Source organism: Ambystoma mexicanum, chromosome 11 (assembly GCF_040938575.1).
Source record: "Ambystoma mexicanum isolate Mex_15411 chromosome 11, UKY_AmexF1_1, whole genome shotgun sequence".
Lineage (NCBI taxonomy): Eukaryota > Metazoa > Chordata > Amphibia > Caudata > Ambystomatidae > Ambystoma > Ambystoma mexicanum.
Window position 1 is genome coordinate 815321263 of NC_090934.1, and position 26348 is coordinate 815347610.

At 41.0% G+C, this 26348-nt stretch overlaps 1 protein-coding gene across 8 annotated transcripts in view; it reads right to left on the bottom strand.

The window, feature by feature from the left end:
• The window catches only part of PLEKHA7 (pleckstrin homology domain containing A7), a 1516580-nt gene that overhangs the window by 96623 nt on the left and 1393609 nt on the right, over window positions 1-26348 (bottom strand). The window lies entirely within an intron of this gene.

A 26348-nucleotide genomic window follows, 5' to 3' on the forward strand; every position in this document is an offset into this window, starting at 1 on the left:
GACTTTGAAATATCACAAACTGATTTCAGACATATCTTTCTTTGGCTGAACACCAACAGACCTGACTTTGAATCCTGGGGAAGGGAAATCACACAGGATATTAGAAGTTTATTCAGAGAATGTGAATGTTGTTCATGTGATGTTACATTGCCATATACTTTCTTTGTGTATGTGTTGCTTAGTGTTAGGGCCAGTTATCCTCTGTTAGAGTGTTTCTCTGTATCTTTGGTTAGGCAGGTAAATCCTCAGCAGAGGAGGGATAGCGAGACATTTCTGAATACATTTTCCTTAAAGATAACATGGCATATGATAACAAATCATCAAGCAGTTGTCCGCCTCGCATTACTGACCCCTCACAGTATCTTGAAAATTGGTTCCATGTCATTTCAACTTCATGGAAATCACTTTGAATTTTTACTTCATATATTTTATACATATTTGTAACTGGGGGTCCCCCCCTTATCCCCCTTCACTAACACTGCTACCGAATCCCTCCCCACCCCCTTTTACCCCATAACCTACAAGTAATTTGAAGTCATTTCCACACAGTAAATGACAACGAAGTAATTCATGCAATAATTTACTGCATGTAAACAATGAGAGACCCTGAAAATCTGACATGTTTCTGGCCCTTGAGGCCTGGAGATGGACAACATTAACCTAGACCATACTTCATCTTTTCAAGGGGATTTCTTCTTTGTCTTCATTGGGCATAGTCATGCATGGAAGACTAGGTCAATCAAAACATGGAGGATGCCATGACAGGTAGAGACCTGGAAAGATCAACAATTGCAGTATTGTCCTCATGGGCCACCTTTAAGTCTGTCCCCTTGAACAACATTTGCAGGGTGGCCATGTGGACCTCATTCATCTCCCACTATAAATTGCCTGTGTGATTATCTCATCCAACTTTAGGGTCAGTGTGTTAATGATTAAATAAAGATATTATGTGTGCACCACAATATTTTATTTTCACTGGGCAATAGTCAGTGTACTGAATCTGAACTGTCACTGTAATGACTGTAATGAAGAAGAGGGATGAAGAAGTAATGCCCAGATTGTTCATCAGTAATCACATTGCACTGATTCCTACTCTTCCTGACTGCAGACCAGCACCCCATCTGCCCTCTTCAGGGTTGATACTTTACTTTACTGCTTGGTATTGCACGAGGCATTGGGCATTTGGCCCAGTCTTATATCTCACGTCTATGGGGAAGGGGCATATGGACATCCAAAAACGTATTTATTGACCATTTATAATGGTCTGCCTGTCCCTGAGGTACAATGCCTCACAAGGTAGGACTGGGAAAAAGGAAAAGTAGGACCCAGTGTAATAAAATTAAAAGATCTGGCCATTATAATCAAAGCGTGCCCACCTTGGATACCTCAAACCTGCATGAAAGTCTGTATTAGAGATGGGCGAGCTGACTCGAATGAGATTCAAGCCTATCTATGCAATGGGGGTGCAACTCGGCTCAAAAGATTCAAATCATTTGGAACTGAAGTTTGATGAAACTTTGAAATGACACTTTCGAGACAGGTGTTGATCCACTAGCAGACATACGACGATTTGAGGACTCAACTCTGCTTGAATAATACTTAATTGTATTACTGAATAGTGTAATACTGGTACTTTAGGAAATGATGCAATAGGGCATAATGCCCTGCCTGGAGCAACCAGTCCTAACTCTAGGCCTGGTCTGTGTGGTCCGTTCAAAGCCAGTCTTTCTCTAGATCTCCTTTTGGTTGAAAATCTTTACTTCATTTTTGTAGTTTAATTTTATTTGATGAAAAATTGATTATTTTGGTTTACATTTGGTTTTAATTTATTTTAATATAAATTTTTTTAAAAAAACAGGGCCTGGCTGACTTAGCCAGTGCATAGTCAGCAAGCTGCTGACTTAGTCATTGCCTTTAGTCTGATGTAGTGCACTAGACTTAAGTAGAACATTCACAGTGGGCACATGATTTTGCTTTCAGTTCAATTAGTGTTCATCTCATTTAAAAGTAACTACCATTTTTTTTATTATTCTCCTAGCTTTGTGTTGCGCACCTGTTTTTTTTACAAATACATTTTTTGAATTCGTTCTGATGGTTTCTTTTGTTATCTTTTTCAATGATTTTGTTATTTGCAGGAACAAATGAATGAGTGCAGGACTTTGTTTTGTGATTAATACCATCCAGTTGTATAGTGATTTCCATTTTTAATTCATGTTTTATTAAAAGTTTTTTCTTCTGTAACAGGACATTTTGTGCAGTTTCCTTTCCAATCATTTTATTTTTTCAATAAAATGTAATTAATCTCTTTAGCAGACAACTGATCTCCTTGTCCCACTTTGTTTCTCATTCAGATGACTGCTGCTACCTTACAAAGTGTGAGGGAGAAGGAGAGGTAGAGAGAGAGATGCTTTTCTGTGCATTTGTGAGGGAGAACAACGCCAAAACAAGCATAGCTTTTTCTGTGAAAGATCTGCATCAAATAATACATTTATAGAATGCCTGGACCCTGAAAATCATCATCGCTTGATAAGCAGAAGGACAAGAAAGTTGCAGAAGGCGGAACAGGTGCATACGAAAAAAGAAACAGAATAGTTCACAAGCGCTTGTGAAAATGTGTGCAGAAGGCACTTCGACTCGAAATGTAGTAGGTGACCAGGGCATTTCTGCAACAATTGAGGCATCTGTAAATGAAAGGCCTATGCATAATATTGGTGCAACATAATCTGCAACCAAAGGAGATCTAGAGAAAAATTGCAAATAATAGGTGTGGTAATTTCTGAGGCCAGAACACAGAGGAGAGAACCGGAGTCTGATCAGTCTTCAAATGAGCAACGGTCCTTTGAAGGAGAAACAGCATCTGATCTAAGTGATTGTATAGAGGGGTTGTACTCTAAAGGAAATCACTGTTGGCCTAAACAAATCACAGTAAAAAAAGTAGTGACTGGCCAGAACAGTCCTCAATAGTATGCGCTGAAAAATCTAAAAGCACTTGTTCCAGTTTCAAGCACTACACCCTCAAGATCCATGGTTTGTAAAACGGTCCATAGGGGCCCCTCTGCGAGAAAGAACATGGCCCATTGACCTGTTATTTGGGAAGGCACCCACTTGAGAGTCAGCAGCCACACTTTAGCTCACTGTACCTTTCACAGATGGGAAATAACCATTTGCATATCAGTCTTTGTCCTGCAGTCCTGCACTGAAATGCTATGGCAAGTCCCTTCTGAACAAGTGTACCAACAGCAACCCCATAGACGTGTTTCAGCCTTGTTGGGCCTCATCAGTGAGGTGGAGATGTGTCTCTCTGAGCACAGTTAGCAAGGGCTCCACATCTGGATGACCCTAGGAAATCTAGGATGACTAAACCTACGTCCCTTTAACAATCACATAATAGTCCATAGGCATCCCTCTGCGAGAATTAACGTGAAACACGTGTGAGGGGTTGCTGTTGGTACTCTTGTTCAGAAGGGAATTGCCATAGCATTTCGGTGCTGGACTGCCCATGTGAGCGGGACACAGACTGATATGCAAATGGATATTTCGCATCTGTGGAAGGTACAGTGAGCTAAAGTGTGGCTGCGGACTCTCAAGTGGGTATCTTCCCAAAGAACAGGTCAATGGGCTGTGTTTTTTCTCGCAGCGTGGCACCTATGGACTTTTATTCGATCCATTGTTGGTAGCCACTTAAAAATCAACCCCAAAGATATTACTACATCCCTCTGTACTATGTGTAATCAAACAGTGAGCCACAGAAAACAGGAAGGATGATTGAGCACAACTTCTCTTAGGCACCATCTTGAGCATTGGCTTACAGTGGCTATTGACCATCAAACAGACAGCACGAGGTGTTCTGTCCAGAACACAATTGCCTTTGAAAATGAAAAGAATGATGGCAGTACCATAGAAAAGAGAACTGGCAATGCCTAAACCCACAGAGTAACTATGTACATCAACCAATTGACAGCAGAGTGTATAGCCAAAGACATGGATCCATTCAGTATTCTCGAAAACTGTGGTTACAAAGACCTTATTAATAACTTTGTACCAAGCTACAACACGCCAAGCTGGAATTCCTGTGATTGTGTGAACATTTCAAAATAAACCTGTACATTCTGCCCTGAGGCTCAGTGAAAGCCATGCTGTCCATGAACAACCCATTTGTGGACCAGCTCCCAAACAACAGTTAATGTGTGTATCACTGCACATTGGGTGTCGTTCTGTCAGGGAAACTGAGATTTGATCAATGAAAACTGAGAGACACTAGAATAATGCCTTGATTCATTCACATGTTGTGCTTTTCTTCAGCTGCCACTAAAAGGGTGCACCTCTGGAAGGCAGGTTGTTACCTGCTTACCGGAGGAATAGCACAAAACATATGGCTTGGATTTTGCCACAAACTGACCTTAATATGGAACTGCATAGGCCACAATGCACTTAACAACCCAGGACTGGCTTGTGACTAACTTTAAATTCACAGCAAGAAATGCGGAAAGCGCGTTTGGCAAAGCAAAACCATCTACTTTCATCTGAGAAAAGGTACCTTGCAGCACTGAGATAATATATTTCATCATCTAGAAGGCTGTCACCTTCAAGTCCCCAAACTACTTTACTGAAAAACTCAGCATCACAGGAGGCCTACGATCCACCAGAAGTAAGAAAAGGTAAGATTATGCCGGTGCAGGTAGAAAAGAAACAGAACACTAGCCATCTGTCTATGATCCAAGACTCTGGAACTTCCTCCCTGCCAACACCAGATTCACCCCCTCACTTCTACATTTCAGAAAGGAGCTGAAGATGCTCCTCACCACACACCCTGCACTCACAACCCTACCTGAGAGTGAGTGATCTGCTCCCCACTTTTCTCCCCTAGTTGCTTGTAGATCCATTGCTTCTAAATTGCCTGCCCTCACCATTGTTAGCTTCCTACTCCCTTCTATTGCTGCCTCCCTCACTTTGTCCTTCCCTCTATGGTTTGTAAAGTGCTCTGTTGCATCCTGAAGACAGGTCTGTGCTCAATACATACGCTAATAATAACAATAGTGTACACAACGCTACAAATGGACAGAAGTGGAGTCCGCAAAATGTAAAGCAGCATTGCACCTAATCACTTATAACATTACTCCCTACAATTAGTGCAAGAAAGGCCAGGTTTTTGGCACCAGTACTTATGTAACCTGGAAAACATTATTTAGCTTTTAAACTAAGCTTAATGCATTATTCTGCAATTTCATGAATGCAAATGCTATATGTTTCTTTTCCCAACAATAAGCAAAATCGTATGACCTATACTGTCAAGAATATACCTCAGCAAACTACTGCATGTACTTGTAAAGGCAATGAAGCCTATGGTAAATACACTCAATGTCATCGTATATGTGAGACTTTAAAATAGGAAATACATTAATGTTTAAATCTGTATGGCCGAAACTTGTTTTCTTATGTGGATTTGCCAATACTACTTTTTGTGGATTCTTTCTGGGAACCTACACCAAGATTATTTCGCTTTAGTCCTAGGTACACTGTTGATGGGGGGTTGGATTGACATCCCAGGTGATTTGGTTGCTATCCGGTGACACATGAGACCCATTCATCTTAACCAAGCTAACACATTAAACTTCCTATAGCAACGACCATCTGGTCAAAGCCTTTGAATAAAACATTTAATGAGTTGTCTCCCACTCACATGAACCCATTTAAAGTGAAATATTCTTAGGAACAAATGCATTTAACATTCCAAATAGGCCTCAGATATGATGTGTCTACATCGATAAAATCTAAACTGATTATTAGGAGCTTGGTATTTCCAGACCCACCTAGGGTGTCACCTCTTGACACTGGCTAGTTAATAAAGTCTGTCGAGCCTTTAAAAAGGCTCTGCAAACAAATGAGGCTCGTCAGTCAACCCTATTAATCATTAACTTAAAGGCATGCCTGTGCACAAGGTTTCATAATTTAAGGAAATAAAACAAATTCGAACTCCCAATACAAATGCAATACAAAATGATTTTTCTCATAATTCCACAACCATATAATATATAATTAAAAGAGAGGATGCTCTGAAACTATGTGGGTATCTTCAATAAAATGAGACCAACTTCAAAATACAAGTATTTGTTAATAACAGATACAATTATAAATATTAATATTTCTTTGCATAGATTCATGCCACATGCCCCTTGTTAGGCAAGATTGTATGCAATACCGTGTGGGAGACTGAACCAGCCTTGTCCTCTTGGCTATGGTTAACCCAACCTTTGGTATAAGCATGCACTACACATGTTGGTAGAGTGGCTGAGCAGCCAGGCTTATCGCAAGAGGGGTCATTGAGAGCTGTAGGGTTTTTACACAGAGATTCACAGTGACAAGTATCCAAATAAACACTTACTCTGAAGGTTTCTTGATTAAACAATTATTTATTAATGTAACAGTCAGTTGAATAAGCCTTCTTTAGAAGGGAGCAAATATATGTAACACAAAAATATACTTCAAAAATACACACTCTGTGTCAATAAATCAGTAGATACCCATTTGGGATGGCACACAGACACTTCCTACACCCGGAGGTGACTTAAATAACTAGGACAATGTGGACATTGATATATCACTGGTACATTTAGAACAATACTGATGTTAGTGTCAAAAGGAAAAGATGAGGGAATAAAACAATGGTTAACAAATATTCTTAAGCTGTTAAGTACTTTTTGAACTCTCCACTGCAAAGTAAATTAACGCTTTCCTGGGGGAAAGTTAAAGCACAAAGTCAGAGGTAAGAAGAGTCTTTCAGAGAGCCAGGCCAGTCAATGTTGGTTGAGCAAAAGTCTAGGTGAGCTGAAGCACTTCTGGTTTGATAAGTAAAAAGTCTTGCACAATGTTTTAGAAGTCTTTGTAGAAAATGAAATCACTGTAGGGCAATATGCTGGGAGGCTTGTGAGGGGCAAAGCTGCAAGCAACTCTGCAAAATCAACCAAGACAAGTGTCAAGTGAGAACTAGCAAGGCTACACAACAAAAGGGTATTCCCCTTAGTTTTACAGTACCTTTGGTTTGAATAAATTGGTCCCAGCTGGCTTCTGTTCCTGTGTAGGTCTGCATATCCTGTTGTTCCTGACCCTCAGTCGTGGGGAAAAGAGGGAGGACATCTGGGGACTCCTGCACTACAAATGAAAGGTTGGCAGCAGCAATCGGCAAACTTCAGATCAGCGGCACTTCACGGTTTCAGCTCCTCGCGGCTCTCGCGGAACAGTACCACAGCGGTTCTCTGATACCTTTATGGACTTTCCTCGCATCTGCGGTCCAGCACTCTGTTGAGGTGGCTCAGGCTTAGTCAGTCCTGCTTTATGGGAATCCAGAGGATCTTCCTGGAGCTCGGGTCCGACTTAAAAATAAGACACTCGATTCTGGCAATCGGTTCCTGCAGCAGCAATGGAAGTACAGCCATCTGCGAGAGGATGTCCAGACAAGTTCGCTTTGGGGTTGATTGGTCCCACCAACCCAAGGGGAGAAGTCATCCATTGCAGGGATTCTCTAGTCGATGCAAATTCGGAGCCTCAGCAATGCAGCAGGGTGTCACCGGGCAAACCAAAGGTCCAGGAGTTGCAGCAAGGGCCTCTTCCACGTTCCCCTTTGGATTCCATCGTCCAGTGATTGTCTCTGCCATCCAAGCAAAAAGCCTCGCTTTTTATGGAGGTTTCTCCTATTCATTTGTATCCTAGCTGTCACTCACACAGCAGGGTGGCCAGCCAGCCAATCACTTTTGGGTGCATTCCTTTAACCAAGGGGATTAAGCACATGGAGTTTCAGACACCTCCCACACTTCCAGCCCATGCCAGACACGCTGGAGCCAGAGGTGGGTTTCACCAGTGAATCCCGCCAAAGACCAAATGAACAAAGACACCAAACCTGGTTTGGCACACAGAGTGCATCTCAAGGAGGACCATTCCAACAAAAAATGGCGAAAAAAGAAGACTGGGGTCATTTTGACAAAATGGGCACCCATGGGTGCTTTACTGCAGCTGCAATTGCAGCCCAGGGTACAAACACACAATGGTTGGAAAAAGTAAACCACTGCCACCAGCCATTAATTGTAGAAAGGGTAACACAAAATGTTACATGAGAAACTACATAAAGGGGATACTATGTAACCCCTCCAGCACCCTATTGTAAGATAGTGTGTGCTGGGTCTAGAAAATTACAAAATGTAAGTAAAGTCAGTTTCACTTCACTTGAAAACAGTTTCACCAAGAGAAGGTATTTAAACGTAAGAGAATTCCCTGTGCCACTGCACTGAAGAAGCTGTGTGTCATAATGCAAAGATGATGCCTATGGAGTTTGTCAGATTTCAAAGTAAAAAAAAAAAGAAAACACATAGAAGTAAAAGTACAAAGTCCCAAAGTTCAGCAAAAGAGCAGGGGGTCTCTAAGGTGGGAGAAATTAAACACTAAAATGAAAATTCTTCCTAACACCCTGTGTTCATGAGGGTCATGGAAACTCAGAAATCCATATTTCATCTATGTGTCATGTTGCTTTGATAATATATGGAAGAAATATGATTTTGAGATTACAATTGTCCAGAGTGTGCTGTCCCCGCCCAACATTTTTAGAAATGTGGTCAACCTGTTAAAGTTAAAGGGAAAAAAAGGGGCCTTATTCATGGTGGAGACTTGCGTAGGTTTACCAGAGACATATCTTTTTAGAGGAGAGAGAGAGACCATGAGGAGCCAGCTGACAGGGAATTCCCTGGAGACACTTGAGGGTCCTTGCTGGCTATGGGCCTTATAGAATGATTAAAAAGGGAGTATGACAAATTCCCCAATGTAATTAGACATAGGTCAACTACAGCAATTTTTCTGCTAAGTCACAGGAGCAGGTGGATTGGGAGGGACTTCCAACTAGGAGGAGCTCATTCCCAATAGAATGCTGGAGCATGTAAAATGGGAATTGCACAATGCTTTCTCACTGAATTCAAAACCAAGCCAGATTTGTTTTGCGTGGGAAAAGAGAGCAACAAACCACTGCAGATTTTCATGGGCGCCTAGTAGCACTAAGGCGTATTAAATGATCACTGGAACACTTAATTAAAAAAAATTCCAACCTAGATACTGAAAATGCATTTAAATCTGCTAATAGAACGTACAAATCAGCGATTATCAGCCACAAAGCCAATGCTTACAATACCTGTATCTCCAATACTAAAGAATTATTCAACATTCGCAGAGAATTAGAGAACCTCATCCCTAATTCCACCCCATCCAATGTGAGCAAAGATTGGTGCACTACAATCCAAAACACACTAGCCTCTGAGATTGACTTACTCCAAACTAAAATCAACAAAAAACGAAAACTGTTAGCAGATGAACACAACACCACGAATACCCCCCACCCCTAAAATGACTATATCGCCAATGACATCTCTCCCTTCCATTTCACACCAGTCTCCCAGGACCAAGTCCTAAAAACCATAACTAAACTAAAAGCATCCAACTGTAAAGGCGATTGCTTCCCTGCCCACCTAGTTAAACTCTGTGCACCTACCCTTACCCCCATCATCACAGACTGCGTCAATGCCTCTTTCATCTCCAACCTGGTACCAACTAGCATCAAAGAAGCCTGGGCCATCCCGCTTCTAAGAAGACCTTGTGGACATCGACAAACTCTGTACTACACTAGCCAATGACTTTTGTTTCTCCAACGATGCAACATGCTAGATCAAATCTTTCCTAGCTAATCGCACGTCCAGAATCTGCATATGAAAAGGAGCAGCTGATCCTATCGCAGTTCCAATAGGCATCCCCCAAGGTTACTGCCTCTCCCCCACTTTATATAACGCCTACACCAAACTTCTATTCGCTGTGTTAGACAATATGGGTGTCATCTACACCAACTTTGCTGACGACACTCAAATACCACGCTCTGGGAATTATGAATTAGACACCACTCTAATAAATAATATCTATGCAATCATACAAAATTGGATGACTCTAAACAGCCGTTGTCTTAATGAAAAGAAAACATTCTTATCCTGGGCTCCCCGTCTAAAATAAATACCGTTCACTCTGACTACAATGCAATCATAATCGACGGCACCACCATACCCGTCCTTAAACAAGTCAAAACACTTGGTGTATACCTTGATGCTAACCTATCTATGACAAAGCACACCAATGACCTCACCTCTTCCATCGCCTACACAGCCAAACTCATAGCTCTTAGCCATCAGTTTCTCACCCCAGCCAATTGCATTACACTAGCCAGAGCCCTTATGCCCTCTAAAGTTGATTATTGCAATGTTCTCTTATTAGGCACCTCGAAGGCAAACATAGCTAAACTTCAACTCATTCAAAATAAAGCCCTATGAGCCTCTTTAGGGCTAATAAAATCAGACCACATCTCCCACATCAGAAGAGAGGTCCACTGGCTGCCAATTAAAGCTAGAATCACGTCCACAGACCTATGCAGTACACACAAATGTATGACCAATACAGCTCCCATATACCTGAACAAATCCATCTCTAAAAAAGTATCTAATAGAGCACTAAGATCTAATGCTAAATCTCTCCTGTCCATCACACGCTACAAGAATAGCAGGGCTGGAGGAATAAGCTTCCCATTGCTGGCTCCCACTCATTGGAACACCATCCCTATTAATCTGAAAAATGAATCTTCATCCCCCATCTTTAAGAAACTACTAAAAGCATGGCCATTTAACTCAGTCTAACATAGCTTGTCCCTAGGTCACCCAGCTCTGATTAGACTTCCTGTTACTACTGACCTTGATATGTCGGAACACTTGTTTTTACCTGATGCTAATTGTATTTGTCTCCTCAAAGCTATGTGTAACTCTGTAATTATCCTTGATAATTGCCTGTAACAATCTTCTTTAACTGACTGTAACTACGCCGTGATACCCTAGGGTCTGGGCGTATAATAAATGCAATAAAATTAAAAAAAAAAAAAAATCTTCATGATCTATAATTTGTGATCTGTGAAAACCACATAAATTTAAAAAGACATTTGAGGATTAAAGGGGGCTTAGCTGTGTCTCTTCTATTTCCATAGAAAATGATGCCAAAGTATATTACATGAACTCTTCACTCATAACATTGAACAGGGGGAGGAAGGGAGGGACCTGCGCCAGTCAGACCCAACATGCAAAGTAAAATGGGAGGGGTATTTATCCCTTTATTAGGAAATCATAAAACTATACCCCAATGTTGGGTGGGTGATCCTCTGCACTTTGCATTCAAAATAAATAAATAGCACGGTGTCCCTAAACACATGCATAAACAGCCTGATGAAACTCAGCACAGCTTGCATTCAACGTCCATGCATATTCTAGAAACACACAGAACCGCATCTACACATTGGGGAATGTATTTAAAAAGTATTTTACATTCATATTTTTCTTTGCAACCATTCTTTGATACCTATAATTGCTATTGATATTGGAGAGAATAACGTGTTTTCATTTGCTATGTGAAGTACATGAATACTGTGGCTGTTAAGAAGTTATGTATTATGGACTTAGATTGTGTCATTTAAATGACATTGCCCAATTAGAATTAGAATCAGAAATATATTTAATTGTTGTATTGTGTGAGCTCATGTGTGCATGGTTGCTTAATGAGATATTAACAGGCAGGATAATTCTTATTTATTCAAACCAACTAACTATGTACAGATAGTGTATCATGGTGACTTCCTCAACAAAGTTAGGGGACCACCTTTCAAATGAATTTATTTGAATAAAAAAAACATTTGGATTCCTAATACCTGAATTGTGGGGTGGTATTGTATAAAAGGTCATCAAATTAGGGGATGCACCTTAGCGGTCACGATCATTGAATCTACAAAAGATCAGAACATTTCAACCTACAGTCCAAGAAATCTCAAGGCCTTGCCTTCAATATGCTTCACCACTAGCAGCACAGGCAGAGGTACGCAGCCAATTGCTGCTCTCAGCATACTTTCAATTGAAAAACACACGCTGCAAATAACATTTTAGAGGAGCTGCAAGATATGATATCCTAGTGGCTGCAGCCCCTGAATCTACATGCCAGTTTTGTGGTGCCAGGCAATAGGGCAAACGGTGTCTGCATTGCAAAAGGCAGGTTCCACCATACACCATGCTGTCCCCATTGTTTGAATGATCTAGCCCATTATATTTTTAAGGGGAAACACCAACATTGCTACTTTGGGAGAGCAGCAAAGTAAATACGTGACCATTTTCAACATTCTTTGAAGGCAGAGGCAGCATGAGAAAACATTCAGGTAAAATACAACTTGCCATGTCATCACCTTGTGTAAGATGTGCCCACGAGGTAAATCTTCGCCTTTTACAAGTTTGAAAGAAGGTTAAAGCACAAAAGGAGGCACAGGAGTACACTTTGTAGTATGTTGTGCCAGATGGTGTTATACTTAATTGATCACACTGATTCATGTTAGAGCACACACCTTCTGAGACTTTCAAAGAAGCTTCACACCACATTTGAAGAGAGAATCACACTAAGTGAAGTGTTACCACTTATTAATCTATTAAAGCATCAAAATGAAGACCAGCATAGTGCTTTTCAAAGCAAAGGGGATGGTTCTGGCATACCCCTTGCTGAGCAAATGGTTCACCTGCTTCAAAATTGCAAACAATGTAACAAACTGATGCACAAAGAACAATGTAAGATAGCAACTTTACTATATAAAAAACATTCTTGTTTCTGCTGTACTAGAATGTACAGAAGCTTTGGAAGTGGACCGTGATGTGCCTACTGTTAGCCAACCCACTTCTACCCTATATCGCCATATACGTAGGATTATCAGCTTAGATACAACACAAATGTTAGAAGTACTTCACACCACAGGAAACAAACAGTATCTCTTAAGAAAACCTTTGGTGGAAGCTACTCATGTCCCACCAGGATGAATATATGGTTGCGTCAATGGAGTGCTCGCTACAGTACACTGTTGACAGCTACCTCAGGGAAAGTGCAAAACCATTTGACACTGATCCATTGAAATAATGGTGAGAAAAGAAGCTGATCTGGCCCAGTGTTTCCAGATTGGCTTGTAAAATGGTGAGTAGATTATTAGCTCAACTGAGAATATCATGTCTGAAACACATACTCTACTCAGTGGTGCAAGTGTTCCGCACCTTGCTTTTCATGAAAGAAATCAACAGTATGTCTTCCAACTATTGCTGCCCAATAAATGGGTGACATCGATTCAGACGAACAGGGTCCATAAATGCACACACTTCTTATATTTGAGGAGGAGGATATTCATGATTAGCAATTCCAATGGATGATGGAAACCAAGAAAACATATTTGAGTTTGATAAAGACAGAGGTCAACCAAACACACCACAAATAATTATAGTATATTATTTAACAAGTATGCAGATTGGGCCCATGGTAACATAGCCTTACAATTATTAAATGCCAACCATTCTAGAATGAGTGACATTTTTCAGAGAGTGGCTTTTTTGCAAGAAAGAAGAGACAAGCCATTTCTGTGAGGCAGAGCTATAATACAGAAGTGTTATTTCACTTATGCCAGACAATCACATTTCATTGTATACAGAACAGCAACAGACACTCATGTTTCTCACTCCAGCAAGTACAATGTACTTTATGCCTAACTTGAAAATGCATCAACACAGATTTATCTAACCAAAGTGTGTCCCGAACAATTTTGTGAAAGAAAAGAGCAGCTAGAGCCACAGGATTCTTTGATTTCCTGTTGAATGCAAGGGAGGCTCCTCAAACATTTTCCAAGAAGCAGCTTCATACAAGGGATGACCCACAACAATTTTTCAAGGCACATCTTTGCTACAAGGAGCCACTCTTAATTTTTCAGGGTGCAGCATTCGTACAAGGGATAACCTGTACAAATCTTTGAAGGTGGATCTTTTATACAAGGGCTGCACTTGACAAGGCACATCTTTCATAAAAAGGATGCCACTTAATTTGTCAAGGAGTAGCTAAAGAAAAGTAGAATGGCTGCAAACCGTAGCCCCTCCGGTCACCAGCGTGTGCAGAGAAGTGCCCAGCGAGGAGGAGAAATGAAATCAGCCTGAATCCCAGCTGGCCTGGAGGTGAGAGGGAGAAGCAGCGACAGCCGCGGTGGAGTGGGCAGAGTCGGTGAGTGTCAGAGGACTTGGAAGCAACGGAGCTCTCCCAAGGAGCTGCAGGCAAGTAGCGGTTCACAGAATTGAATGCAATTACTCACTCTTGAATACCCTGAATGAAAAGCACTGCTTGAATATAATTACTCAATCTTGAATACCGAACTGAACTAACAATACTTTTTCAACACAATTACACAATCTTGAACACAGAACTGAATGAGAAGTACACTGTGAATGAAATATTCAATATTAAATACCGAGCAGAAGAGAAAGTATTGTTTGAAGTAAAACCAAGGTATATTAAACACTGGCATATTAAACACTGAACGAACATTGGCAAATAAACTGACAAGGAGTGTCAGACTGAGTGAAAGTAGTATTGCAACCAGAACTAAAGCAAAGAGGCTAACAAACCAATGTGGAGGAGACTTGCAAAAGACTGATGTACAAGAGTGACACAGCAGAGGGCAAAGGGGAGGAACCTAGGGTTGAACGACCTGTGATGAGCGGACCGTGTGGTATGACAACTGCACCCAGCCCTGGAAGTTCCCCACTGTGAAGTTCACCTACAGTGAAAATCAAGTCAAGGAGAAGCATAGGCCTCCTGGTTGTGTGACCTGTGATGGGTGTACCAAGTAGTGTGACAACTGCACCAAGACCAGGGGGCCCTAGATGGTGAGAAGCCTGAGACTTTGTGGCAAGTCAACAGAGGACTACAGTGCAATCCTGGGGAATGGAATCCCAAAAACGCTGCCTTGGGAAAGGGAACCTCAAGACCCCCTTTTTGTGAACTGTGCTAAATTGAACTTGGGGCAAGGAACCTCAATATTTGGCAAAATATTGGTTAGACCAACAGCTATTGGAACTATATTAAGCCTGATGTATAAGGCCGAACAAGAACTTAAGCTGAAAGCAGCTAAGGCTTTATTTTGTAACACTATTTTGGTTAAGAGAAATTACACACTTTATAGATGTGAGGGCAAGCATAGGTTTATAGGTTTTGGGACACAGACAGAACTTTAAATTTGGACTTACAGACTCAGACATTCTTTAGATTTCCTTAGGATATAGAAATACACACCTTAGTTATTGGGCAAGTTAGGCCTTACACCACTTTGCTACAATTTTAATAAAGCTTGTTGAAACTTGAGTTCTGTTGTCTGTGTTGTCTCTCTTGATACCATGCTTGTCTCAACACAGCTCACAGCTTTCTTTTAGATCCCCTTCCCCAAGCATAAGAAAGTTCCATGGAAAGGTGTTGAAATGTATCCTCCTCCAGTTTAAGGCAATGTAGTTCAGAACCAACTGGAGAAATGTGGAAGGGGAAAGGACCAGATTGGGGTGCGCTCAAACTTGCTTGTGATGCGAGTAGTCTGCTGCTGCAAATACTACACAGGAGGTGCTCCTATCTACCTCCAATGATTGTAAGCATGGAATTGGTGGGTGCGTAGTACTACTGCGCAAAGGACAACAAGTTCAAAGTATCAAGTCGCAATGTTATTCAGCATTCAAAAGAATAGCCATCCAGATTTGTGAATGGAGATTTTAATTGTGTTTGCAGCCGACACGTGTTTTAACCCAAGGGGTCGTCCTCAAGGCTGTCACATTAATTAACGAAAAAATACATGAAAAAAAGGAAGAAAAACGTGATAAAAAGCAAAACATATAACGGACCATAAGCGTGTAACATAAAAATGATCAAGAAATAAACATGTTCATTCATTTATACATTGATATAAAATGAGTTGTGCAATGTGGGTGTTCATACCCAATTCCAAGTTCATAGTCCAATAGTCAGATGGATACAGCGAGCAGATGGGGGGACAGAAGACAGGCAAGTAATCTTTAGGATCGGGTCAATGCCTGCATTGTTAGTTGTGATTTTATTAAGGTTCTGACTGATGTCATTACATATACATTTTTCAAAGAGTCTATAAAGAGACCCACCAGATGCCATTTCTGAGATGAGTTACCCTAAATAGGTCATGCAGTGATGATTTCCCAAAGATCCTCTGAAAGGGTGCCACTCCATAATGAAAAAGTGTGTCAAGTTAAGAGCAATAACTCGTGAAGAGGGGCTGAGGTCAGCCCGTGATTAATTGTCAAGTTAGCCTGGTGCAAGTGTATAAACTGATTACACTCACCAAGAAGTATTGGGGATGAATCCCTCAACAGAACAGTTATTGTATAGTTCCAGGAATACAACTGTGTGTCTCCTAGACTGATACCTGCAAGGCAGATAAGACTAGTTTAAGAATGCATTAAAACATCAACAACCAGTGTTCGGTTGGATGTGGTGGAATTAAGAAATGACAAAAACTCTAGAAGTCAGAGTAACATTGGTGCATTATGCTTACCAAATGGGTGCGCCGTGGAGGCCCCATTGATGCGTTGAATTCGTCTTTCAGTAGGGTTTAGTGAGATATTTCAATTGTAGAATAATTTGTAGGTACCAATGCCTATGAATGATAAAGTAGATATAGCCATTCTGTATCCAGATCAATTGGTACAGTAAAGTGAAAGGGTCACATGAGTGAATACCAGAAAATAATCTGCTAGATTTAAATCAATGACATAATCCGAAGTGGATAGGTTGGAGGTTAATACCTAAAGTTGAAAAATGTGTGTGATGGTAGTCATAAGTGTCTATAGACACTTACAATTGGGAAGTTCATTAATCAATTTGGAAGTGAAAAGTTAAGAAAGATTGGTTATGCCATCAAGTATCTATAGACGTTTACAATTGGGAAGTAAATGATTTGGAAGTGACAAGTTAAAAAAGATAAATTAGGAATAATGGGATCCCCAAGTCCATACTTGTGGATGCCTATATATGGGTTAAATGCCCAAGATGTGCAGAAGCGTGGGGTCCTTACTGCTGCTGCAAAGTGTAAATGTCCGAATCTGTGTTCGCGCTAAAATGCAATGGCGTCTGATGTCATGCGCATGCGCGCGATGTCATACGCACGTGCGTGGTGACGTATGTGCACGTTCCGCAACCGTGACATCACGGAGGTAAACAGAATGGCTTATGAACTCACTTTGATGCCATCTCTAATGGCAAGTCCAATGTAATAAACCCAATGGTAATAAAACCATGAATAGGGTGTTAAGAAAAAGATAGATAAAAAGAAAGAAAGATAGGGGTATTGGCACGTATGGGTGAACCATAGACTATGCAGAGTAGTCCATAAAATGGCAAGTTGACCATGTTGTATATGTGTTGGGGGCTTAGGCATGACAAAAGAATGTCATAACTGGTCAATATCCGGGACATCCATAAGTGATGCAATTTGGTGTTTGGGGAAAAGTGAAGAAGCAAATATTAGTCTCTCAAGAAATCAATTATCAGTGCGGAGTGGCGGATCTAGTGGGGTATCATGATCCGTTAACTGAATGAGCTGTCAAGGCAGAAAATGCGAGTGCGGCAGATTTAAAAGAAACAAAAATAATATAATAATGAACTGATGTTCAAAATGAAAATTTGTAACAATGGAGAGTCTGATGGGCAGCTCATTGCCCATATGAGCATATGAGAGGATAGAGCGGGTATTGCAGTGAAGTATTAAGCACCGATAATTAGATCCGAAACATTGTACGTGGGAAAACAGATTCGTACTATGCCGTCAGATTCTGCTACAATAGAGTGGGTAATCCCAAATTCTAATTGGAATCAATAATGATATTGTATTGGAAGGAAGTCATGGATTTTATTATAAGTGTGTCGTAGAAAGATACATGTAATGGTCTTTAAAATAGGGCTAGGACCCTGTATTCACAGAGAACGGGAAGACCAATGTGGCACTTGATGACTGGTAAGTCAGGTCAGAGACGGGCCCTGTAGTGACAGACCTGGTGTAGGTGGGATGATAAATAGGGTCTAACGTGCCCACATTCATGGTATATCCTTCAAAAGATCAGCCTTCAATATTCATAAAAAGACATTCATCTTGTGATCCGTGTTTAATCCATGAAGTACACACGCAGGTTACAGATAAGTTTGCATTCCATTTGCCTTAGTTTTAGCTTGAGATCACCACCTCTTTTGCCCATGGTAACCTTCTTTAATCCAATGAAACGTATATCTTCCATATTGTCCATTTGGTGGCATTCCTGTCAGTGGTAATAAGTTGTCTTGTTTCTTGAGACTTGACAAATGTTCTCTTATCCTAATTCGTAGCTGTCTGATTGTACTTCCCACATAAATCTTTTGACAGACACACACAATTGCGTAGACTACATGCTTAGTTCTACAGTTAATAAAGTCTGTGATTGTCGTTTTGATACCCAAATTGTTAGTGAAGTCCTTACACGCTGGGTGTGCAAACTTGCAAAGCGTGCAACTGCAACATTTAGAGAAACCCCTCATTAGTTTCAACCCGTTTGAGCCATCAGGTTTTGAGGTGTTGACAAATGAGGGACATCATTTATTTTTGAGAGATTTTGCTCTGGTGAATCCAAATGAGGGTTTCTCACTGACATATGGCAGAATGTCTGTCAAGTTTCAAAAGGATCCAGTGACGGTTAACAATATTATACAATTCATGTGCATTTGCCGAGAATTGTGTGATGTCTACACAAATCCGCGGATGTACAGGGGTTTCCCCCGTGGTTTTGGTTTGCAGCAAATCTTTCCTGTTTTTCTTAGAAATTTTGTCTCGAGCCAGTGTTATCGCATTAATATGATAACCCCTATTTGTGAACATGTTTGTCAAGATACTGGACTCGTGTGTAAAGTTAGCTTCCATGCCACAGTTGCGTCGTGCTCGATGACATTCTCCTGCTGAAATATTCATGATTCCAGCTTGTGGCATGCAGTGTACTGTTGACCTCAGTGGGTTTCATAAAGGTTCGGGTTTCAATCTGACCTTGTGAGATATAGATTGTGAGGTCAAGAAAGTTTATGGAAGAGTTGCTGCTTTCCCCTGTCAATTTAATACCAAAGTTGTTCTCATTTAAGTAATTGCCAAAAAGTTCAAATTCGTCATGTGTACCTTTCCAGATGATCAGTACATCATCTATATAGCACTTCCAGAGCACTAGTTTGTTCAAGAAGATGTTATTAGTAAAGATGTGTTGTTCCTCGTAGTTATACATGAAAAGATTGGCCAGAGAGGGTGCATACTTGGCTCCCATGGCCACTCCCTTCATTTGACAGAAATAGGAGTAAAAAATAAACAAATTGTTGTCTAGAGTAAACTTTAGAAAATCCTTCAGCATGACACCATGCGTATAATAGGAGGCAGAATGATTTTTAAATTCGTGGTCAATGGTACGGATGGCCAACTCATGGCTGATAGATGTGTATAAGGCTGTCACGTCCATAGTAGCCAGCAGATAGTCATCTTTCCAATCAATAGAAGCCAAAAATTGTAGAACGTGAGAGCTATCTCTAAGATAAGTCGAGGTTTTTAGTACATGTTCTTTGAGTATATTATCAATATAGTTGGAGAGTCCTTCGGTAATCCACCCTATCTCACTCATTATGGGCCTCACTTCTGGTAGTTCGTTGTAGGGCTTATGTATTTTTGGTAAAAAATACATCACTGGCAACACAGGATTGTGTATTTTCAAAAAGGATCGTTCGTCGTAAGTGATGTTACCTTGACTGTGCCAGTGATCTATCAGAAGATAAAGATTCTGTGTGATAGTAACTGTAGGATTACTCTGTAGTCGCTTGTAACACCCTGGTGTTTGAAGATGAGTGTTACCCATGTGTATGTAATCCTTTTTATTAAGTAACACAATATTGCCCCCTTTATCTGCTTCACGTATCACTAAATTGGTGTCCTTACACATATTGTCAAGGGCCTCTCTTTTATTTTTACTGAGATTGGACCCTGTTGTCAATTTGGAAGTTCTATTGTTTTTGTCCATATGTCTATGAATATCCTTGGTTACTGCTAGATGAAATGTTTCAATGATATTCTCATTGGCCAATTACGGCGTGAATTTAGACTTTGGTTTTACTTCAGAGACAGGGAGATTAGTAAAGTGAATCCCTAAATCCTGATAAGTCTCTGTTATTTTACGGTCCTGGTCTGAGGCAGGGTTGGTTAATAGGTGTATATTGTCAACATCTGTGATAGACAAGGTACTGGGTACAGTAGGAATATCTTTCGGTTTGTACTGTTTGACTTGGGTGGCAAAGTATTTCTTAAGTTTAAACTTGCGCGTAAACTTAAAAAGATCGATCTGAAAATCAACTAAATAAGACAAGGTTGTGGGACAAAAAGACAGCCCCTTGTTAAGAACTGTCTCTTCCTGAGTAGTAAGAACCATGTCAGATAAGTTGACCACTAAATTGGTAGTCATAGGTTCCCTTGCTGCTTCTTTGATCCTGCTTGTTAGGATACCTGTTGGTTGCCTGTTTGTATCTGATCCTCCTCTCTCGCCCCCTCCCCCTACTGCCCCTGTGTGTTGGTGTTCCAAGTTGGAATATTTTGGGCCGTTTGGTTTTGGAAACTGACCTGTTGCCACTTGGGCGTGTACCCTTCCTGAACCATTTTATTTGTTCTAAAAAACCCTTTCCTTGAATGGATTGGGGTGGTGTGCCCTCACCTGGAGGGGTGGTATTGGTACCGTCATTATCAGATTCACCATCAGAGCTACCCGAAGAGGTATTGGGAGTACTCTCCCTGGATTTATTTTGTGGATCATCAAATTTTGTTTGAAAAGTGTCTACACGATCTTCTCTATAATCATCTTCTTCATATGAGCATTGACCCCATCCTAAAGATTACTTCCCTGTCTTCTCTCCCCACCATCTGCTCGCTGTGTCTATCTGACTATTGGACTATGAACTTGGAATTGGGTATGTACACCCACATTGCACAACTAATTTTATATGAATGTATAAATGAATGAAAATGTTTTTTTTTTTGGATACTTTTTATGTTACACGCTTATAGTCTGTTATAGGTTTTTCTTTTTATCACATGTTATTCTTCCTTTTTGTAATGTATTTTTTAATTAATTAATGTGACAGCCTTGATGACGACCACTTCAGTCGAAACACGCGTCAGCTGCAAACACAATTAAAAACTCCATTCACAAATCTGGATGGCTATTCTTTTGAATACTGAATAACATTGCGACTTGATACTTTGAACTTGGTGTCCTTTAGCAGTAGTACTACACACCCACCAATTCCATAGTTCAGAACCAATCCTTAGGTTTCCCTTCCGCAAGTTTCAAGTAACACAATCCACAATAAAAGGGTCTTGAGACTCTGTTCCCAAGACAACACGTGTGGTCCTTCGAGTCCCAGGGTTCCCTTCCCCATGACATCAACTTAGCCACTTACACTTGCTTCAGTCTTTTCAAAACGTCTTAACAAAACAACAAGTCAACCTGATCCGCTTTTTGGCTTACTTCTCCAGTTCATTTGCAGTGGTTTCATTGGGCTGTTTCACGGTGTCCTTACTTTTCACCATTCAGGGTTCTCTGGCTTTGGCGCAGTTGATAGACCACACAGTCTAGCTATCAAAGGTCCTTAGCACTTGTTGCTGTGCACCAAATCATCTTCAATGAGTTACTTTTATTGGCCACTCGGCTTTATGTATATTATTTAACTCCTCTGGCTTTACCTTGCTAGCCTTGTGTCCCTGCCACCATGCATAACAGCTCTTGCTAATCTGTGGCCTTACCACACTGCATTCACTCAAAGGATCACTGTTTGGTTCCCTTCAGCCTTCAGTGTACTTGACTTCAATGTTTCAGTTGAATCGTTGTGCAACATACATTCAATATTGTTTACTTTCAGTATGGTGTTCAACGTGCACTTCTGTTGCTTAATTAGGTTGGGTATTCAATATGCACTTGTTTGCTTCACTGTTAAGTTTCCATTTCGCTCGGTATTCAATACACATGTGCTTACTTTGATGGACCATTGAACTGTTGCGGTCCTATATGAGCGCCCTGGTGCTTGAGCGCACTCCCGACACTCACCGGCATTCTGTGCTTCTTCCCGGTGGTTCCTGCGACTTCCTCTTGGCTTCTGAAGCTCAGAAACCCAATGGCGTGATCCCTGCTTGCTTGCCATGAGTTTCTTTGCACACACCGCCACTTCCAACACTTCTTCCTGGAGGTGGGCAGCGTCCTCTGTGCTCCGAGCTCCTCAGCAGCTGCTTTGGGTTATGGAGGCTCCTGGACTTGTGGGAAGTACATAGCCCACTGGTATCCGGTCCCACAAGTCCTCTTGGAAAACGGCTGGCATCCTGGATCTTTTTCCAGTCTCAACACGGCTGTCTCCTCACAAGGGTATCCTGCTCTTTTGCCACACACAGGTCTCGCTGTTGCTCTCTCTCTGCTGGGCTTGTCTCCCTTCATACACCTGCAGCCCCTTGAGAGGCTGCAGGTGTGGATGTTTGATTAGCTCTACATGACCATAATTAAAGGGACATGCCTGAATCTCACAGCTCTTAACATGCATCTTCCTCATCCCAGTACTAGAGTGGTGAAAGGGTGTAATCTTCATCGGCTCAGTACTGTCAACTGTTGCATGGGGAAAAATAAGCACAGCTGGCTTATAATAACCCATAAGGTTTGGGGGAGGGTTAGGTTGGTTGTCAATAGGAAAAGGGATATAGCATGTCTCGCCCGAGAGCACCCCACTCTTAAGCTTCAAGGACCCTCCATCCAGGTGATCCTCCCTCGCTTCTCCGCCCCCAGGGTCAGGATCCATGAGTGATGGCCTTTCCCTGGCATCTGTACAGGGGATACAAGGGGAGTAGGAGCGAAAATACCCTTCGGTTTCTCACAGCACATAATATGCCATTGGATCCTATATAAACAGCCCAGTGTCGCAGATGACATTGAAATAAAAGGTCTGCAGGACAGTTCAAGGGTTTTTATTAACATTTGTGGGGCCTTAGGCTGTTCCTCTCTTTTTTTCATCCACACAACTCTCCTCCATGACCCAGGCATCAGTAGGCTCTGGTTAGTGATACAGCTTGTTGACCCATAAAGTCTAATATCTGCCTTGACGTAGTGATGTTCTCCATAAAGGCAGACTCTCCATCTCCCTCATGAACTTCCTAGCTTTCCCTACTCTTGACTGAGGTTAGTGTTCCAATTGTAAATATTCAGTAAGATTCACCTAGTTCCATTCACTCCCACTGTTCCCTTTCTCTTCTACTCTACCTTGCTCTTCCCCGTCTCATCTCTACCAACTTCCTGTCCTCTGATCTTTTACTCCTATCTCCTTCCTTCACCCTTTGATGTCACCTATTCCTCCCTCATACAACTCTTTCTTGCCACTCCTACTACCACCCTTATCCACTATCCCTATTTCCCTCCTACTTCTACGACTCCTACCAGATCCCCTCTTTGCCTCCTACCACTCTACTATTCAGTCATTCTCCTTTAACTCACTACCCACGTTCTCACAATCACACCTTATATTGTCTTTCGTAATCACTGGTATCACTAACTCGCACACTCACACTACAGAATCACTAACAATCATACGTTTGAGGGCTCAGAAATGTGAGGTATACAACTTTGTAAAGAGTTTTCAACATTTTATTAAACAAACAGGTTGGATAAACAACACCCTATACTTACCCTGGCAAGGATTTTCCTCCCTAAAATAAACTAAAGGAAACATTCTAACAAAGGGATATCTAACCCTCACACTTGTACAACAAGCAAAGCAAAAAGGAAATCTATGGCAATTCAATTCAACAATATATGACATGCTAGCCAGTCTTTGCATCAAAATAATTTGCATCAAATTACTATCCATCGAAATGTATTCATTGAAATGGTTTTTCATTGAATGAATTTCAATGGATTTTTAGGTTTCGGGGGGTGCCCTTGGAGGTTGGGAGCGGGGTTGGCTGGGGGAACACCCCCCCATAAAGTTAGAGGAAGCTGGCCAGTGCTGAAATACTTTAAAGATTTCAGAACTTGACAGCTCCCTCGAATGTTATAAGGTTAGGCATGTTTCATCTAATTTCCATGCAAAAAATGTAAAGTGTTTATATAACGAAACCCTATTCGATAGAAGTATTGCGATGCATAAACACTTTGCACTTTATGTATGGGAATTCGATGAATCATTTTTCGATGGAAATGATTCAATGCATCTAATTCTCGATGCCAAGAATTGGATGCAAAGACTAGTAACCATATGACATATGACCTGATTCACAATATGATCAATGTCTCTTTTCGTGACCTGGGTGAACTTCCCTTCCTCAGTGCCACATAAGGATGCTGTCCGCAGTTCAAAGGAACACAAGTACATCCGGTTTAACACAAAGTTCCAAGGCAGCTCTTAAGTTCTTGTACTCAAATCAACAAAGTTCCGTTGCTTCAATAAAAGCGTCACAGGAAAGTCATAAGCTCTCCCTCCTCCTGAAATAAGAATAGTTTCACAGTTGTAGTAATAACACAATATGCTGGTCAGTATGGTTTACCACACCTTTAGCTGCAGAAAGAATTGCAACCTTTCTTCAACCCACTATCACAACTTTTCCCCAAATGTCACAACTCATCAAGTGTTGTTTTCTATTAATACCACTCTTCAGCACTTGCATCTTCTAAGACCTTGCTTCTCCCTTCTCCCTTCACTCGGTTCTTCTGGGCAATAACTTTGTGTCCTATGGGTACACTTACCTGCCCAGTCTACTTCTTCAACAACAATAGTAAAGTGCTTCCATGGTAACTTCAATCTTAGAATAACAACTTCAATAGTGTTCTCCAGCCTCAGTCTTTAAAACAGTTAGGGGAAAACAAACGCAAGGGGATGAAAAAGATTGCTGAAGTCAAACCGAAGGAAGCAATCTTCATGAACTATCAAGAAACCAGGAGTGTAAAGTTGACCTGGAACTGGTTTCGAATATTGCAAGATTGAGATTAAGTACAAGTTGAAGGTTTAGGGAAGGGAAACATGATACTTTATGAACTTTATTGCTTTCTGTCCTTTTTTGGAACTGTGTTTGTCTTCTTGGGGAAGGGAACCTCGAGACTTTGTGGAACTATCTTGAACTTGGGGTAGGGGAGCTGGAAAGTAAGCCAGGAGCTCTAAGTAGCTCAGAACCTTATTTGGAACACTATTTCCTTTGTTACCGACATGCATACAAATTGTTTAGCTTTAGTTGTGAGGGCAAGTATAGGTTTTGGACACAGACAGACTCTTTAAGTTTCACTTCCGGACTAACTTCCTGACTCTGATTTTCCTTAGTTTCTTTAGGTAGGGACATCCCAATTTAGCATATTTCAAAGTTAGATTTACATTAATGGAATCTGTTGTCTGCGTATTGATTCATGATGCCTTCACACAGCTTGGACAGTGCATTGCCTCTTCCTTTAAAAGCTTAATTTAGAAATGGGTACATATCAATGCTTCTTGTATGCCCTTTTGAGAATTTGTGGTGAGGTGAATTGAAATATTTTATTCTTTGGAAATCTAAGGGCTGTACTAGGGATGCCAGACAAGACTATTGGAATCTAACACTTTCTGTCACCGAGTCCCGGTTTAGTGAGATTCTGGCTTTAGAAAGACGACCCAAGCCATTTGGAGTTTAATATTGAGGATGAGAGATTGTGGGAGGTCAGAGTGGAGCGTATTTGTGTTACCAATGCCCCGTTTAATAGCGGCTCACACTAGTAAAGCTGTCTATTTTAAAATGTAAGTCAGGCAGATGATTCAGGCAGATGATTCTGTAAGATTGCAAGGTGGTGAAAATCTTTGCCAATTACTGTCTTAATTTGAAGGGACAGTGTTATCCAACTAGCAACACAAGAACAGATAATAAAGGTGTTCTTAGGAGGTAATATTTGCCCAAAAAAGAGACTGTAACATAACCATCTCATGTATGTCAAATAGAAGGATTTTCATTTTGGAACTGTCAAGTTGTAACGTGCAAGTAAGTCTGTTGAGGACAATTCCGTATGTGGTTACTACAGAGGAGAAAAAGGGTTGAAACTCTTCCTTATCCTCAGAGCCACAGATATACATTTGTGCATCATCAGCTCATAACTGTACAGATACCGGTAGGCCTGCAAGTATTGTAAATAACAAAGCTAAATAGATGTTAAAATGGCAGACCATAGCAGAGAGCCCTATCGACTCCTTGGGAAAGTGCTGCTTTTATGAAAATAGACTACCCCCCTTTTAAAACATAGGCTTCTGTTCTCCAAGAGCATTTGGTGAGATTCGAGTAACTATGGCCATCCTCTAAAGTAGTAAATGTTGGTGCAGTGTGTCAATCACCACAGAAGGGTCCA